At 40.8% G+C, this 14,192-nt stretch overlaps 1 protein-coding gene across 2 annotated transcripts in view; it reads right to left on the bottom strand.

The window, feature by feature from the left end:
• The window catches only part of ATG7 (autophagy related 7), a 582,165-nt gene extending 570,937 nt beyond the window's left edge, over positions 1-11,228 (bottom strand). For both annotated transcript variants that reach the window (XM_053721092.1, XM_053721093.1), the window contains exon 1: positions 11,174-11,228. The gene's annotated coding sequence lies outside the window, so the exon portion shown is untranslated. The remainder of the gene's footprint in view (positions 1-11,173) is intronic.
• Between the last annotated feature and the right edge of the window lie 2,964 nt (positions 11,229-14,192).

The following is a 14,192-nucleotide window of genomic DNA, read 5'->3' as shown; positions in this document are numbered from 1 at the left end:
GTGGTGTGTGTGTTGTATAAGAGTGTGTGGTGTGTGTATGTTGTATAAGAGTGTGTGTGTTGTATAAGAGTGTGTGGTGTGTGTATGTTGTATAAGAGTGTGTGGTGTGTATATATTGTATAATAGAGTGTAGTGTGTGTGTATGTTGTATAAGAGAGTGTGGTGTGGTGTGTGTGTTGTATAAGTGTGTGGTGTGTGTGTTGTATATGCGTGTTGTATAAGAGTGTGTGGTGTGTGTGTTGCATAAGAGTGTGTGGTGTGGTGTGTGTGTGTTGTATGAGTGTTTGGTGTGTGTGTGTTGTATAAGAGTGTGTGTGGTGTGTGTATGTTGTATAAGAGTGTGTGTGGTGTGTGTATGTTGTATAAGAATGTGTGGTGTGGTGTAACCTTGGTGTGTGTGTTGTATAAGAGTGTGTGGTGTATGTGTGTTGTATAAGAATGTGTGCTGTGTGTATGTTGTATAAGAGTGTGTGGATGTTGTAGAAGAGTGTGTGGTGTGTGTATGTTGTAGAAGAGTATTTGGTGTGTGTGTTGTATAAGAGTGTTTGGTGTGTGTGTTGTATAAGAGTGTGTGGTGTGTGTTGTATAAGAGTGTGTGGTGTGTGTTGTATAAGAGTGTGTGGTGTGTGTATGTTGCATAAGAGTGTTTGGTGTGTGTGTGTTGCATGACAGTGTGTGTGGTGTGTGTAAGCTGTATAAGAGTGTGTGGTGTGTGTATGTTGTATGAGTGTTTGGTGTGTGTGTTTTATAAGAGTGTGTGGTATGTGTATGTTGTATAAGAGTGTGTGGTGTGTGTATGTTGTATGCGTGTTTGGTGTGTGTGTTGCATGAGAGTGTGTGTGGTGTGTGTTGTATGAGAGTGTGTGGTGTGTGTTGTATGAGAGTGTGTGGTGTGTGTTGTATGAGAGTGTGTGGTGTGTGTTGTATGAGAGTGTGTGGTGTGTGTTGTATGAGAGTGTGTGGTGTGTGTTGTATGAGAGTGTGTGGTGTGTTTTGTATGAGAGTGTGTGGTGTGTGTTGTATGAGAGTGTGTGGTGTGAGTGTGTTGTATAAGAGTGTGTGGTGTGCGTATGTTGTATAAGAGTGTGTGGTGTGTGTTGTATAAGAGTGTGTGGTGTGTGTTGTATAAGAGTGTGTGGTGTGTGTATGTTGTATAAGAGTGTGTGGTATGAGTGTGTGGTGTGTGTTGTATAGGAGTGTGTGGTGTGTGTTGTATAAGAGTGTGTGGTGTGTGTTGTATAAGAGTGTGTGGTGTGTGTATGTTATATAAGAGTGTGTGGTGTGTGTATGTTGTATAAGAGTGTGTGGTGTGTGTATGTTGTATAAGAGTGTGTGGTGTGTGTATGTTGTATAAGAGACTCGAGTGTGTGGTGTGTGTGTTGTACAAGAGTGTGTGATGTGTGTGTTGTATAAGAGTGTGTGGTGTGTGTGTATGTTGTATAAGAGTGTGTGGTATGAGTGTGTGGTGTGTGTTGTATAGGAGTGTGTGGTGTGTGTTGTATAAGAGTGTGTGGTGTGTGTATGTTGTATAAGGGTGTGTGTGTTGTATAAGAGTGTGTGATGTGTGTGTTGTATAAGAGTGTGTGGTGTGTGTATGTTGTATAAGGGTGTGTGTGTTGTATAAGAGTGTGTGATGTGTGTGTTGTATAAGAGTGTGTGGTGTGTGTGTATGTTGTATAAGAGTTTGTGGTGTGTGTAACCTTGGTGTGTGTTGTATAAGAGTGTGTGGTGTGTGTGTATATTGTATAAGAGTGTGTGGTGCGTGTGTTGTTTAAGAGTGTGTGTATGTTGTATAAGAGTGTGTGTTGTGTGTATGTTGTATAAGAGTGTGTGTTGTGTGTATGTTGTATAAGAGTGTGTGGTGTGTGTGTGTTGTATGAGTGTTTGGTGTGTGTGTTGCATGAGAGTGTGTGGTGTGTGTGTTGTATGAGAGTGTGTGGTGTATGTGTTGCATAAGAGTGTGTGGTGTGTGTATTTCTCTTCTAAGGTGTATCCAGTCCACGGATCATCCATTACTTGTGGGATATTCTCATTCCCAACAGGAAGTTGCAAGAGGACACCCACAGCAGAGCTGTAATATAGCTCCTCCCCTAACTGTCATACCCAGTCATTCTCTTGCAACTCTCAACAAGCTAGGACGTTGTAGGAGAGAGTGGTTATATATAGCTAGTTTATTTTCTTCAATCAAAAGTTTGTTATTTTTAAATAGTACCGGAGTTGTGCTATTTTATCTCAGGCAGTAAATAGAAGAAGAATCTGCCTGAGGTTTCTATGATCTTAGCAGGTTGTAACTAAGATCCATTGCTATTCTCACATATGTCTGAGGGGATTACACAGATGAGGTAACTTCAGCGAGAGAATGGCGTGCAGTTTATTCTGCTATCAGGTATGTGCAGTTATAATTTTTTCTAGAGATGGAAAACACTAGAAAATGCTGCTGATACCGGATTAATGTAAGTTAAGCCTGAATACAGTGATTTAATAACGACTGGTATCATGCTTACTCCCAGGGGTAATACCCTTATGATATTTACAATATAAAACGTTTGCTGGCATGTTTAATCGTTTTTATTTATGCTTTGGTGATAAAACTTTATTGGGGCCTAGTTTTTTCCACATGGCTGGCTTAAATTTTGACTAGAAACAATTTCCACTGTTGTAGTATAAAAGTTACAGTTGGTGCAGTTAAAATTACAAACTGTGACATCCAGCTTCCCTCAAAGGCCCTCTGAATGCTATAGGACATCTCTAAAGGGCCCAAAGGCTTTCCAAAGTCGTTTATTGGGGAAGGTAGGGCCACAACTTGCTGTGGCAGTTGGTTGTGACTGTTAAAAAACGTCTATTTCGTTTTTTTTATCCGTTTTTTTTTAACTAAGGGGTTAATCATCCATTTGCAAGTGGGTGCAATGCTCTGTTAGCCTATTATACACACTGTAAAAATTTCGTTTGATTTACTGCATTTTTTCACTGTTTTTCAAATTCTGACAACATTTGTTTCTCTTAAAGGCACAGTACCGTTTTTTATATTTGCTTGTTAACTTGATTTAAAGTGTTTTCCAAGCTTGCTAGTCTCATTGCTATTCTGTATAAACATGTCTGACATAGAAGAAACTCCTTGTTTATTATGTTTAAAAGCCATGGTGGAACCCCCTCTTTATTGCATAAAATGTACTGATTTCATTTTATGCAATAAAGATCATTTTCTGTCTTTAAAAAATGTATCACCAGAGTAATCTGACGAGGGGGAAGTTATGCCGACTAACTTTCCCCACGTGTCAGACCCTTTGACTCCTGCTTAAGGGACTCACGCTCAAATGGCGCCAAGTACATCTAGGGCGCCCATAGCGTTTACTTTACAAGACATGGCGGCAGTCATGGATAATACACTGTCAGCGGTATTAGCCAGACTACCTGAACTTAGAGGTAAGCGAGATGGGGTGAGACAAAATGCAGAGCATACTGACGCTTTAAGAACCATGTCTGATACTGCCTCACAATATGCAGAAGCTGAGGAAAGAGAGCTTCAGTCAGTGGGTGATGTTAATGACTCAGGAAAGATACCTGATTCTAATATTTCTACATTTAAATTTAAGCTTGAACACCTCCGCGTGTTGCTTAGGGAGGTTTTAGCTGCTCTAAATGACTGTGATACCATTGCAGTGCCAGAGAAATTGTGTAGACTGGATAAATACTTTGCAGTGTCGGTGTGTACTGATGTTTTTCCAAATACCTAAAACGTTTACAGAAATTATTAATAAGGAATGGGATAGACCAGGTGTGCCGTTCTCTTCCCCTCCTATTTTTAGAAAAATGTTTCCAATAGACGCCACCACATGGGACTTATGGCAGACAGTCCCTAAGGTGGAGGGAGCAGTTTCTACTCTAGTAAAGCGTACTACTATCCCTGTCGAGGACAGTTGTGGGTTTTTTTTTAGATCCAATGGATAAAAAATTAGAGGTTACCTTAAGAAAATATTTATTCAACAAGGTTTTATCCTACAGCCCCTTGCATGCATTGCCCCTGTCACTGCTGCTGCGGCGTACTGGTTTGAGTCTGTGGAAGAGGCTTTACAGGTAGCGACTCCATTGGATGACAAACTTGGCAAACTTAGAGCACTTAAGCTAGCCAATTCTTTTATTCTGATGCCATTGTTCATTTGACTAAACTAATGGCTAAGAATTCTGGTTTTGCTATACAGGCGCGCAGAGCGCTATGGCTTAGATCATGGTCAGCTGACGTGACTTCAAAATCTAAGCTACTTAACATTCCCTTCAAGGGGCAGACCCTATTCGGGCCTGGTTGAAGGAGATTATTGCTGATATCACTGGAGGAAAAGGTCATGCCCTTCCTCAGGACAGGTCCAAATCTAGGGCCAAACAGTCTAATTTTCGTGCCTTTCAAAACTTCAAGGCAGGTGCGGCATCAACTTCCTCTAATAATAAACAAGAGGGAACTTTTGCTCAATCCAAACCAGACATGGAAAAAAGGTAAGCAGGTAAAAAAGCCTGCTGCTGCCTCTAAGACAGCATGAAGGAACGGCCCCCTATCCAGGAACGGATCTAGTAGGGGGCAGACTTTCACTCTTTGCCCAGGCGTGGGCAAGAGATATTCAGGATCCCTGGGCGTTGGAAATTATATCCCAGGGATATCTTCTGGACATCAAAGCTTCCCCCCCAAAAGGGAGATTTCACCTTTCACAATTATCTGCACACCAGATAAAGAGAGAGGCATTCTTACACTGTGTACGAGTCCTCCTAGTTATGGGAGTGATCCATCCAGTTCCAAAGGAGGAACAGGGACAGGGTTTTTACTCAAATCTGTTTGTGGTTCCCAAAAAAGAGGGAACCTTCAGACCAATTTTGGATCTAAAGATCTAAAACAAATTCCTCAAAGTTCCATCGTTCAAGATGGAAACTATTCGTACCATCCTACCACTGATCCAGGAGGGTCAATATATGGATCTAAAGGATGCTTATCTTCACATTCCGATACACAAAGATCATCATCGGTTTCTCAGGTTTGCCTTTTAAGACAGGCATCACCAGTTGTAGCTCTTCCCTTGGGATTAGCTACAGCCCCAAGAATCTTTACAAAGGTTCTAGGGTCACTTATGGCGGTCTTAAGGCCGCGGGGCATAGCAGTAGCCCCTTATTTAGACGACATCCTGATACAGGCGTCAAACTTCCAAATTGCCAAGTCTCATACGGACGTAGTACTGGCATTTCTGTGGTCGCATGGGTGGAAAGTGAACGAGGAAAAGAGTTCTCTATCCCCACTCTTTCTAGGGACTCTGATAGATTCTGTAGAAATGAAAATTCACCTGACGGAGTCCAGGTTATCAAAGCTTCTAAATTCCTGCCGGGTTCTTCATTCCATTCCGCACCCTTCGGTGGTTCAGTGTATGGAAGTAATCGGCTTAATGGTAGCGGCAATGGACATAGTGCCGTTTGCACGCTTACATCTCAGACCGCTGCAACTATGCATGCTCAGTCAGTGGAGCGGAGATTACACAGATTTGTCCCCTCAACTGAATCTGGACCAAGAGACCAGGGATTCTCTTCTCTAGTGGCTATCTCTGGTCCATCTGTCCAAAGGTATGACCTTTCGCAGGCCAGATTGGACAATTGTTACGACAGATGCCAGCCTTCTAGGTTGGGGTGCAGTCTGGAACTCCCTGAAGGCTCAGGGATCGTGGACTCAGGAGGAGTCTCTCCTTCCATTAAATATTCTGGAACTAAGAGCGATATTCAAGGCTCTTCAGGCTTGGCTTCAGTTAGCAACTCTGAGGTACATCAGATTTCAGTCGGACAACATCACGACTGTAGCTTATATCAACCATCAAGGGGGAACGAGAAGTTCCCTAGAGATGTTAGAAGTTTCAAAAATAATTCGCTGGGCAGAGATTCACTCTTGTCGCCTATCAGCTATCCATATCCCAGGTGTAGAGCACTGGGAGGCGGATTTTCTAAGTCGTCAGACTTTTCATCCGGGAGAGTGGGAACTCCATCCAGAGGCATTTGCACAACTGATTCATCGTTGGGGCAAACCAGAACTGGATCTCATGGCGTCTCGCCAGAACGCCAAACTTCCGTGTTACGGATCCAGGTCCAGGGATCCCAAGGCGACACTGATAGATGCTCTAGCAGCGCCCTGGTCTTTCAACCTGGTTTATGTGTTTCCACCGTTTCCTCTGCTCCTTCGACTGATTGCCAAGATCAAGCAGGAGAGAGCATCGGTGATTCTGATAGCACCTGCGTGGCCACGCAGGACCTGGTATGCAGATCTAGTGGACATGTCATCCTTTCCACCATGGTCTCTGCCTCTGAAACAGGACCTTCTACTTCAGGGTCCTTTCAACCATCCAAATCTAATTTCTCTGAGGCTGACTGCCTGGAGATTGAACGCTTGATTTTATCAAAGCGTGGCTTCTCCGAGTCAGTTATTGATACCTTAAGACAGGCACGAAAGCCTGTCACCAGGAAAATTTACCATAAGGTATGGCGTAGATGTCTTTATTGGTGTGAATCCAAGGGTTACTCATGGAGTAAGGTCAGGATTGCTAGGATATTATCTTTTCTCCAAGAAGGTTTGGAAAAAGGATTGTCAGCTAGTTAAGCGTCTGGCAGATGTTCCAGACGTTCAGGCATTTTGTCAGGCTTTAGTTAGAATCAAGCCTGTGTTTAAACCTGTTACTCCACCATAGAGCTTAAACTTGGTTCTTAAGGTTCTTCAAGGAGTTCCGTTTGAACCTCTTCATTCCATAGATATCAAGCTTTTATCTTGGAAAGTTCTTTTTTTTGGTAGCTATTTCCTCGGCTCGTAGAGTCTCTGAGCTATCTGCCTTACAATGTGATTCTCCTTATCTGATTTTTCATACGGATAAGGTAGTCCTGTGTACCAAACCTGGGTTCTTACCTAAGGTGGTATCTAACAAGAATATCAATCAAGAGATTGTTGTTCCATCCTTGTGTTACACAATTTGGACGTGGTCCGTGCTTTAAAGTTTTACTTACAAGCTACTAAAGATTTTCGTCAAACATCTGCTTTGTTTGTTGTCTACTCTGGACAGAGGAGAGGTCAAAAGGCTTCGGCAACCTCTTTTTCTTTTTGACTAAGAAGCTTAATCCGCTTAGCCTATGAGACTGCTGGACAGCAACCTCCTGAAAGGATTACAGCTCATTCCACTAGAGCTGTGGCTTCCACTTGGGCCTTTAAAAATGAGGCTTCTTTTGATCAGATTTGCAAGGCGACGACTTGGTCTTTGCTTCATATTTTTTCAAAATTTTACAAATTTGATACTTTTGCTTCTTCGGAGGCTATATTTGGGAGAAAGGTTTTACGGGCAGTGGTTCCTTCCATTTAAGTTCCTGCCTTGTCCCTCCCTTCATCCGTGTACTTTAGCTTTGGTATTGGTATCCCACAAGTAATGGATGATCCGTGGACTGGATACACCTTACAAGAGAAAACACAATTTATGCTTACCTGATAAATTTATTTCTCTTGTGGTGTATCCAGTCCACGGCCCGCCCTGTAATTTTAAAGTGAAGGTCAATTTTCATCAATGAGTGCCCGGTTTTTAAAAATACTTTTAAAATCAGGGGCACTTTCATTGATGAAAATTAACATTGCACTGGATTTTAAGAAATACTTACCTTTTACTTCTGCAAAGCCGGTCCGACGATCTCCCTCCTTCTTCTTCCTGCTGTAGACAACAGCAATGACGAAACTGGCTTCCTCCAATCACAGCCAGGCATCACGAGCTGGACGCTCTGGGGTGCAATCCATGATTGGAGGAAGCCGGTTTTTGTCATTTCTGACGTCACTACAGAGGAACTGAGGCTGAGATCGGCGATCCGGTTTTGCAGGAGAAAAAGGTAAGTATTTCTTAAAATCCAGTGCAATGTTAATTTTCATCAATGAAAGTGCCCCTGTTTTAAAAAGTATTTTTAAAAACCGGGCACTCATTGATGAAAATTGACCTTCACTTTAAGGCAGGTAATTTTTAAATTTAAACTACAGTATCCACTGCACCCTATGGTTCCTCCTTTCTCGGCTTGTTTTCGGTCGAATGACTGGCTATGACAGTTAGGGGAGGAGCTATATTACAGCTCTGCTGTGGGTGTCCTCTTGCAACTTCCTGTTGGGAATGAGAATATCCCACAAGTAATGGATGATCCGTGGACTGGATACACCACAAGAGAAATAAATTTATCAGGTAAGCATAAATTGTGTTTTTGCATAAAAGAGTGTGTGGTGTGTGTATGTTGTATGAGAGTGTGTGGTGTGTGTGTTGCATAAGAGTGTGTGTGGTGTGGTGTGTGTTGTATTAGAGAGTGTGGTGTGTGTGTTGTATGAGAGTGTGCTTGGTGTGTGTGTGTGTGTGTTGTATGAGAGAGTGTGTGTGTTGCATGAGAGTGTGTGTGGTGTGTGTGTTGTATGAGAGAGTGTGGTGTGTGTGTTGTATGAGAGTGTGCTTGGTCTGTGTGTTGTATGCGTTTTTGGTGTGTGTGTTGTATTAGTGTGTGTTGTATGAGAGTGTGGTCTGTGTGTTGTATGAGAGTGTGCTTGGTGTCTTTGTGTTGTATTAGTGTTTGGTGTGTGTGTTGTATGAGAGAGTGTGTGTGTTGCATGAGAGTGTGTGTTGCATGATTGTGTGTGTTGTATGAGAGAGTGTGCTGTGTGTGTTGTATGAGAGAGTGTGCTGTGTGTGTTGTATGAGAGAGTGTGGTGTGTGTGTTGTATAAGAGTGTGCTTGGTGTGTGTGTGTTGTATGAGAGTTTGGTGTGTGTGCTGTATGAAAGTGTGTGTTGTATGAGAGAGTGTGGTCTGTGCGTTGTATGAGAGTGTGCATGGTGTCTGTGTGTTGTATGAGTGTTTGGTGTGTGTGTGTTGTATGAGAGTGTGCATGGTATGTAGTATCATGGCATTGGGTCTTGGGGAGAAAAATTTGAAGAACCCTTCTCTAGGGATAAGGGATAACCCTTCTAAGGGATAGTCAGACATTATCTTTATAATATTAAACATGCCCATGAAGGACACCTGTTAAATGCTAAATATAGTTTGAGGAAAAGCTTTCACTGTTTCCATGTTTATGTTTTACTGCCAACTAAGCATATGTACATATGTGCCATGCATCCACATTCAAACGCTCCACCTGTATAGACAAATGGCTATGGCATGTAACGCAATAAAAATGGATCAATGTGCCCCACGGAAAATTCTGCTGGCTCTCTAAGCAGGCACAATGTTTAAAAGAGGGTGCATGAATCATACTGTAAGTTTTAATGGTTCATGAAGCATAAGTACAATCACCCAAATGGTCATAGCTTATACTATACACAGTTCTGCTAATGCATGCGTACTGCACCAATGCTTCTCATGCGCATTTCATTTGTCACTGTCCCTTTAAGTAATACAATTTGCAGTGGGGTTTTATATTATGCAAGCTACCTAAAGTATAAATAGTTACCAGTAAAATAATTAAAGGCATAGAAAGTCAAAATTGAAATTTTATGAGTACATTTTAATTTTAAATAGAAGCATTTTTATAATGTACTTTCATTAGCAAAAATGCTTCTAGTAAAAGTTATTACTATTTTTCAGTGGAATACGCACATACGCTATGAGCGCCCATTAACCAGTATTCAAGCTCCGAGAGTTGGAAGTGTTGCGTATTGCGTCTATGAAGACTCAGTTTGTGTCATACAAGCAGCCACTTCTGACTCACTGAGGTGTGCTGTTACACAGGCTCTCACAGCATATGTGCGTATGCCGTGGGGGAAAACAGTCATATCTTTTACTAGAAGCATTTTTGCTACGGGAAAATGCTTATTTTTAAAATTGAAATGCTCCCATGCACAATTCAATGTTAAAATGTCTATTCCTTTTGGCAATGACAGTCAAAAATGTACACATTTTAATTCATTAGACACACAGCAGAAGACCTGCAGAGCATTGCTTGTCCCGAGTGGAAACTGCTGCTGACCTAACCAGCAGCGATTGTCTCACGACTCAGCTTTGTAACTACAAAACAGTGGTTTCTGCTGGGGGGGGGGGGGGGAGAGACAGAGCTGTTTGGGAGGGATCAGGGGGTGGGAAGTGTCCGGTGGGAGGGTAATCTCTACACTTTAAAGCTAAAATTAACTTTACAAGCTACTTGATTAACCCCTTAGCTTCTAGAAATAATAGCTATATATATATATATATAAGTCTGCAATATACTGTTTCATTATTTATTTTGTCCCCTTTTCCTGTAATTCAATTGTGAAATTGTGAGCTTTTCAGTTCCTGTTAGAAATGGAAGTACAAAACACAGTCATATTCCACACAGCCATTGACTGCACACTCTAGTGACCTATTTGTAACTGTCCCTAATTGGCCACAGCAGAGAAGGTAACCTAAGTTACAACATGGCAGCTCCCATTGTTTTATAGGCACTACAACTTTACACTTATTCTGTCAATATTTGAACAGCTAATTAAACTTTAAAAAATACATCTACTTGTTATTCTCAGACTACTCTTCTAGCATTTATTTAGTGTTTAATGTCCCTTTAAAATACTAGAAAGTGTACATGCACACTATTATATCAAACTTACATGCTACTGCCACAAACACAGATTTTATCAATGCCCTCTAAAGAGAAATCTTATTACAATGTGAAAAACATATTTTACTGCTATAATAATCCAACTGCCTATATCCCATATTTAGTCCCAACACTGTAGTAAAATCTAACAGAATGGTAACTACTAGCTAAGATTCATAGTTTAATTGTATTTATATTTTTCTTTAAAAAATCATTTAGAAATAAATCATAAACAGACTAGAGTCAGAGTGAAACACTATTCAGACAGGAAACCAATTTGTATTTTATGTATTGTGTGACCTTTATTTATGTTACTGAATATTAATCAGCCACAAATATATTATGGCTCATTTTTCATCCTTATATAAAGCCACTCTCAATCAATAAAATAAAAAATAACTAAGTGGTGCAAGATTATACTGACATACAGATTCTGGCTGCTTTTACATCCTGATTTAAATCCACTCTCAATAAACAAACATAAAGAAATAAATAAGTACTAAGGATTCTACTGATATGAATGGATCAGATACACAAAACAGCAACAAGTTGTATTCATGTTCACTCATATGATACTTGCTCACCTCCTCACTGTTCATAAGCACTGGGAACTTCCTATAGCAGTAAAATCACATGATCACTCACAACTGGCTACGGCAAGGGAAATGGGACATAACTATTCAATAGGCAAAACATCTTCTGCTGCAAATATTAAAGAAGGAAGTCATGATTTAAAGAAGGGACTCTGTAGTCAGAAATCAAAGGGCAAAATTTGAAATAAAATAATTACTTAAAAGATAAAAAAGGGTTTTGTTGCCATAAATGTATTAAATATGTTGCAGCTAAATTGTAAACATGAAGAGTAAACTTGCCTGTTTGTTTCTCTACTGCTATGAGCTGTGTAAAATGATCAGGTTTCTTTACTCACAAATGATGATTTTCCTAGTCTCTCAATCCAGCTGTGGAACACTGGCTGCACAGTGTATTTGTGTACAACAGAAGGAAGCAGGTCTCTGACTATGGTGACAAAACAATTGTATCGGCCAGATTACGAGTTTTGCGTTATGGCTAGGGTTGTCAGCCGTCCTTCAAAAAAATACTGAACAGCCAGCAGATAACGGGGGCACACACATTTATTTGAGATTTATTTTATATATATATATATATATATATATATATATATATATATATATATATATATATATATATATTGCTCAATGCATACTCTTGTTATTTTGAGATATATATATATATATATATATATATATGTACACAATATTATATCATACCCCCCAACTGTCCCGATTTTTGCGGGACAGTCCTGATTTTAGGGGTCTATCCCTCTGTCCCGAGTTGCTAGCCATCTGTCCCGATTTGCCCCAGGCATTTTAAAAAAAAAAAAAAAAATTTTTTTTTTTTAAATTCTGTTGGGCCCATACTAAGAAGCAGCTGGCTTTGCTTTCACAGGGTTAGATACCTGTTTCCCTGTGGAAAAGGAATGGTGTGTGGGTTAAGCAGGAGTAAGAAGGCTGTATACACTCTGACCACGGGTAATGGTGACCTCTCTAACCTACCTCTGGTAGTGATGATGTCTAACCCCTGGGGATAATACTAGCATGCCTTCAGTTTTATACAATGAGCAGTGCTAATACCAGGGTAACGAACAGTGGCAGCCGCAGACTGCCAGCTAATGTGCTTGCCAACCCCAGGACCCCATACAATGAATGTAGTGCGTGTGTCTATCTGTATCCATAACTGTGTGTGTGTATCTGTATGTATAAGTTTATGCTATGTAGTGTGTGTGTGTGTCTGCATGTATAAGTGTATACTATGTAGTGTCTGTGTATCTGCATGTATAAGTGTATGCTGCCTGTATAAGTGTATGCTATGTAATGTGTGTGTGCATCTGCATGTATAAGTGTATACTATGTAGTGTGTGTGTATCTTCATGTGTAAGTGTATGCTATGTAGTGTGTGTATCTTCTTGTATAAGTGTATGCTATGTAGTGTGTGTATATCTGCATGTATAAGTGTATGCTATGTAGTGTGTGTGTATCTGCATGTATAAGTGTATGCTATGTAGTGTGTGTGTATCTGCATGTGTAAGTGTATGCTATGTAGTGTGTGTGTATCTGCATGTATAAGTGTATGCTATGTAGTGTGTGTGTATCTGCATGTGTAAGTGTATGCTATGTAGTGTGTGTGTATTTGCATGTATAAGTGTATGCTATGTAGTGTGTGTGTATCTGCATGTATAAGTGTGTATCTGCATGTATAAGTGTGTATCTGCATATATAAGTGTATGCTATGCAGTGTGTGTGTATCTGCATGTATAAATGTATGTTATGTAGTGTGTGTGTATCTGCATGTGAAAGTGTATGCAATGTAGTGTGCTACTGTGCATTTTTGCTGACTTTAAAGGCCAGAATCTAGAATATTAATGGGGAATGCAGAGAGCAGTTTTAAAGAATTTATTATTAAATGTCCAATTAAGATAAAAAATATTTAGCAATGTCTTTGCAAAGGCTAATTAAATACATAGCTCACATAGCCATACCAGTGGTTTGAGCTTGTGTTTGATTTGCTGCCTAAGTGTATTAAAATCTATGACTTTATTTAGAATTTTATTTATATTACTTTGGTCTTATGATTTTTAAGCCCCGCCCACCACATTTCAATTTTTTGATCGGAACAGCCAATAGAATGCGAGCTCAATCTGATTGGCTGATTGGATCAGCCAATCGGATTGAACTTGATTCTGATTGGCTGATTCCATCAGCCAATCAGAAAATTCCTACCTTAATTCCGATTGGCTGATAGAATCCTATCAGCCAATCGGAATTCGAGGGACGCCATCTTGGATGACGTCCCTTAAAGGAACCGTCATTCGTCGGGAGACAACGGAAGAAGAGGATGGATCCGCGTCGCCTGCTTCAAGATGGACCCGCTCCGCACCGGATGGAAGAAGATTGAAGATGCCGCTTGGAGAAGATGTTTGCCGGTCCGGATGTCCTCTTCTTGCCGGATAGGAGGAAGACTTTGGAGCCTCTTCTGGACCTCTTCAGCACCGGATGATGGATCGCCAACCCCCGCTTGGGTTGGATGAAGATGTTTCCATAAGAAATGGCACCCCCATTAATACTGATAAAGCGCTCACCTATCCATACTTTGAAGTGGAAAATGATTTATTGTACAGAGTTGGGAAAAAGGAGTCTGTCAAACAGCTGTTAGTACCCCAGGCATATCGACACACTGTATTAAATCTGGCACATACTTGGGGGGCACTTGGGGATTAAAAAAAACCAGAGAGAGAATTCTTAGGAGGTTTTATTGGCCAGGTGTGATGGCATCTATCACAAACTATTGTTCTTCTTGTCCTGAATGCCAATTAACTGCCCCTCTTACAGCATACCGTAGCCCCTTGGTGCCCTTACCCATAATTGAGGTCCCATTTGAACGCATTGGTATGGATTTTGTGGGTCCTCTTGTAAAGTCTGCAAGGGGGCACCAGTATATATTGGTAATAGTAGACTATGCTACACGTTACCCTGAGGCAATACCCATGCGTACTACTTCAGCAAAAGCAATTGCTAAGAAGTTAAT

This window comes from Bombina bombina, chromosome 7, assembly GCF_027579735.1.
Source record: "Bombina bombina isolate aBomBom1 chromosome 7, aBomBom1.pri, whole genome shotgun sequence".
NCBI lineage: Eukaryota > Metazoa > Chordata > Amphibia > Anura > Bombinatoridae > Bombina > Bombina bombina.
Note: the sequence above shows the minus strand (reverse complement) of the source record. Positions and strands in the feature narration are given on the sequence as shown.